A 4194-nucleotide genomic window follows, 5' to 3' on the forward strand; every position below is an offset into this window, starting at 1 on the left:
GGCTGGCGGGGCCGGGGCTGGCAAGGCCCGTAGTCCGCGCAGAGCCCCTCACCTCTCTCCGGGCCGGTGATCCCGCTCCCTCTCCCGCTAGCGAGGCCGCACCTCGGGCCCCAGCACCCGGACCCTCCACCCGGGTCCCCAAAAACACCCGAGCGCCGCGGTGCCGGGACCCCGCTCTGCCAGGAAACAAGAAGTCTCTCGCCTATTGGCCGCGGCTGCAGCTGGCGACCCGCCCAGTAAAGCTCGCTACCATTGGTCAGCTCGCAGGGTTCCTCGCACGTTAGTGGGTACCTGAGCAACTGTCGTTTGGGGACTGGCGGCCAGGCGCGGCCGAAGGGTTCTAGCGGCGACTTTCCGTAAGACGGTTAACGGCCTGCCTGCCAGGAGGCGGGAAAGATAAAGTGGCAGAAACTGGGACTCAACTGCGAAATAAAAACATCGTGTGAAGCACCTTATCGCTTAACAGTGTTGTATCTCTAAAATGAAACACCTTGCCCATTGCGCTAGGAATCCCTCCATTTTGTGTTCTCTAGTGAGAGGGACGCAAAATGTGGAGTGGAGGATGCGGGCATCGATCCCGCTACCTCTCGCATGCTAAGCGAGCGCTCTACCATTTGAGCTAATCCCCCGCCTGCTGCTTGGTTGCTTCCCTTTGCCTTACAGGTTCCCTGCAGAGTTCACTGACCAGCGGATAAACCGCAGTTCAGGACATTTATTTAGCATAGTATCATCCATATGCAAGATTCTAAAAAGCAGGCATATAATTGTGTGCTTAAGCAGAAAACCTCATTCTAAAACACGTTACCACATTTACGCTGAACGCACAAAGAGCGTTACAGTATACTATATACTACTGTGAGTCCTTTGGTCTAAGGGCAGTACTCATGCTAAGTCACGGGAGGCCTCTAAGCCTTTCCCCTTATGAGACAATTTGATTAAATTGAGGCTAAAAATGGTACACGAAGTCCTTCGAGCCGGAATCGAACCAGCGACCTAAGGATTGCCACAGTTACCATCCACTACAGTCCTCCGCTCTACCAACTGAGCTATCGAAGGCTCCGCCGCGGTAACGTGCTACTGACAGCCCTCTAATGCTTACCGCAATCTCATCCAGTCATGACCACTGCCTTCTCCCGCTGAAGGAAACTGCCGGGGCCTCACCGAGCTGAAGAAGCCAGACACCCAAAGGCAAGGAAAGGAAGCTGCCCAAAGTTCAGGTTCTCAGCCCAGAACGAAGGCCACACCGGCCCTGAGCTTCCCGGCTTTTTAACAAAATGCTCCCAACGCCCCGCGGTGGTTTCTCCAGGATGGCTAACGCCCAGCCCGCCGCCGCCTCCTGGAGCTCCGGTGCAGCGCTTGTGCCGTGGTGCCTGCACTCACAGGAGCTTTGCGACCGCGACGCGCAAACCCTGCTCGAGAGCCGATGGGCCACTTTGGCTGCTCCTGCTCCACATTTCCCTCGGCTTCTCCGGGCGTGTTCTCCTGACGCGAAGGACATTCGCTCGGCCAATTAACTCAGGTTTTGTCAGGCTCTATTCATCCTGACCAGTGACGGTGACCGCGGGGCGCTGCAGGCTTCGGCGCGGCGCGGGATCCGGCGGCGCCGACCCCCATGGGCCGCCCTGGGATCGCGGGCCTGGCTGCGTGGCCTGAAGGCGCGGGGAGGGGGCTACGCGCCAGGAGAGGGCGGCGGGGCTGCAGCACAGGTTTTCCTGCCCTCGGAAGCGCTCGCAAGCCTGGAGGATTCCCCTGCGGTAGACCTGGGAAGGTGGGGGGCGCGCGGCCCGGTGGGTCCCTGAAGCCTCCGAGACCCATGTGAGGTCGGGGTCGGGGCGGCCTTGCAGTGCCCGGTACAGGCCACTGGTCTCCCTTTTAGGTTTTTGCACAGGTCTGCTTACTCTCGGAAATCTTGGGTTCCCCAGGGCCGGGGAAGGGTCTTCTGCCTCGTCTGGGGCCTCTCCCCCGGCACTGTGGATGTCTAAGTGTCCTGCGTGGGGTCGAGTGACCCCACGGGTTCCCCCATCTCTGTCACTAGCCAGCTTACACCTTCGCCTGTCTTTTCCATGTGTTTTTTCCACAGTCTTTTGCTCACCGGGTTTTTAACAACAGATATAAATCCAAACCTCAACTCCTCCGTGAAGCCCTGCTTGGTTGTCCTGTGGAGTGGGTGTGCCAGGAGACCTGGCCTCAATTTCCAGCTCTGGGCCAACGTCCTGTGCTACCTTGAGCCAACATCGCCCGCGAATCCAGGTCTGGTGATGCTTTCTAGCCCCTTGCAGCTCCAGCATTTGATGGGTTCTCTCGGGCTGAGCTTTATTTCCGAAATTTCTAGATATAAAGGTGTGTCAACATTTAGATAGAAGAATATAGAAGATCTGCACTGAAGGAGTAGCCTGCCCCTCCACACCTGTGGGCGTTTCTCGTTAGGTGGAACCAGAGACTTGAGAAAAGAAATGAGACACAGAGACAAAGTATAGAGAAAGAAAAAGTGGGCCCAGGGGACGGGCGCTCAGCATACAGAGGACCCACGCCGGCACCGGTCTCTGAGTTCCCTTAGTATTTATTGATAATTATCTTTAACATCTTAAAGATAAGAGAGTGGCAGGACAATAGGATCACTGTAGGGAGAAAATTAGCAGAAAGACATATGGATAAAGATCTCTGTGACATGGGTAAGCTCAAAGGAAAATGCTGTGCCTTGATACGCATATGCAAACATGTCCATAAACCTTTTAGCAGCACTGCTCCAGCAAGTCTTGCCAGCAAGTCCCACCTTATGCCTTAAGGCGGTTTTCTCCTATCTCAGTAAACAGTAAACAGAGCATACAATCGGGTCTCACACAGAAATGCTCCATTGCCCAGGGATGGGCAGGATTTTTAACCAGCAAGCTGCCTTCAGGCACTTGTTTAACAAAGACACATCCTGCACAGCCCCAAATCCATTAAACCTTGAGTCACCACAGCACATGTCTGTTGCAAGGACAAGGTTGGGGGTAGGGTCATAGATTAATAGCATCTCAAATACAGAACAAAATGGAGTCTCTTATGTCTACTTCTTTCTATATAGACACAGTAACAGGCTGATCTTTCTTTTCTCCACATGCATAACTTTTATTATTCATTATCAAAAAATGGCATTCATGGCCAGGCGCGGTGGCTCTCACCTGTAATCCCAGCACTTTGGAAGGCCCAGGCGGGTGGATTGCCTGAGTTCAAGAGTTGGAGACCAGCCTGGCCAACATGGTGAAACCTCGTCTCTACTAAAATACAAAAATAATTAGCCAAGCATGGCGGCGCGCGCCTGTAATCCCAGCTACTCAGGAGGCTGAGGTGGGAGAATCGCTTGAATATAGGAGGCGGAGATTGCAGTGAGCCTAGATTATGCCACTGCACTCCAGCCAGGGAGACAGAGAGAGACTCTGTCTCAAGGAAAAGGCCGCACGCGGTGGCTCACGCCTGTAATCCCAGCATTTTGGGAAGCCGAGGCGGGTGAATCCCCTGAGTTCAGAAGTTCGAGACCAGCCTGGCCAACATGGAAACCCCTTTTCCACTAAAAATGTAAAAAAATTACCTGGATGTGGTGGCGCATGCCTGTAATACCAGCTACTTGAGAGGCTGAGGCAGGAGAATCGCTTGAACCCAGGAGGCGGAGGTTGCAGTGAGCCAAGATCGTGCCACTGCACTCCACCTTGGGAGACAGAGCAAGACTCCATCTCAAAAAACAAATAAACAACAACAACAAAAAACCTCTCAACAGATAGAAGTCCAGGATCAGAAGGCTTCAGGGTGAATGCTAGCAAACATTTAAATAATTTACACCAGTCCTTTCTTTTTCTCAGATCACTAAATGAAGGTAACACCAAAATGAAGGTACCATCAATCCTTTCAAACCGTTCGAAAAAATAGAAAAGAAGGGAATAGTTTCTAATTGATTATATGAGACCAGCATCATTCTGATGGCACAGCCAGACAAAAAGACCACAAGAAAACTACAGATCAACATCCCTTATGAATATCGATGCAAAAATCCTCAACAAAATACGAGCTAACTGAATCCAATAGCATATTAAAAGGAGAATACTATGACCAAGTTAGATTTATTGAAGGAATGTAAAGGTGTTCAACATAAGAAAAATAAATCAATGTAGGCCGGGCCTGGTGGCTCACGCCTGTAATCCCAGCACTTTGGGAGGC

General features: G+C 52.4%; 2 protein-coding genes, 1 long non-coding RNA gene and 2 other non-coding genes across 5 annotated transcripts in view; 2 read left to right on the forward strand and 3 right to left on the reverse strand.

Annotated features, from left to right (window-relative positions):
• AGBL5 (ATP/GTP binding protein-like 5) overlaps nt 1-172 on the reverse strand; it is an 18327-nt gene extending 18155 nt beyond the window's left edge. Inside the window, exon 1 of the mRNA XM_011950033.1 lies at nt 53-172. The gene's annotated coding sequence lies outside the window, so the exon portion shown is untranslated. The remainder of the gene's footprint in view (nt 1-52) is intronic.
• OST4 (oligosaccharyltransferase 4 homolog (S. cerevisiae)) overlaps nt 1-944 on the forward strand; it is a 20197-nt gene extending 19253 nt beyond the window's left edge. Inside the window, exon 3 of the mRNA XM_011950056.1 lies at nt 664-944. The gene's annotated coding sequence lies outside the window, so the exon portion shown is untranslated. The remainder of the gene's footprint in view (nt 1-663) is intronic.
• Nucleotides 557-629, reverse strand: TRNAA-AGC. Its single transcript has one exon. It is a non-coding gene; the product is annotated as a tRNA-Ala (tRNA).
• A 21-nt stretch (nt 945-965) lies between the features above and the next one.
• TRNAY-GUA lies at nt 966-1056 on the reverse strand. Its single transcript is given in 2 exon segments — nt 966-1001; nt 1020-1056. It is a non-coding gene; the product is annotated as a tRNA-Tyr (tRNA).
• A 494-nt stretch (nt 1057-1550) lies between these two features.
• LOC105517490 lies at nt 1551-2124 on the forward strand. The gene is made up of 2 exons (XR_001002677.1): nt 1551-1634; nt 1810-2124. It is a non-coding gene; the product is annotated as an uncharacterized LOC105517490 (long non-coding RNA).
• The last annotated feature ends 2070 nt before the right edge of the window (nt 2125-4194 follow it).

Source organism: Colobus angolensis, unplaced genomic scaffold (genome assembly GCF_000951035.1).
Source record: "Colobus angolensis palliatus isolate OR3802 unplaced genomic scaffold, Cang.pa_1.0 Scaffold109, whole genome shotgun sequence".
Taxonomy (NCBI): domain Eukaryota; kingdom Metazoa; phylum Chordata; class Mammalia; order Primates; family Cercopithecidae; genus Colobus; species Colobus angolensis.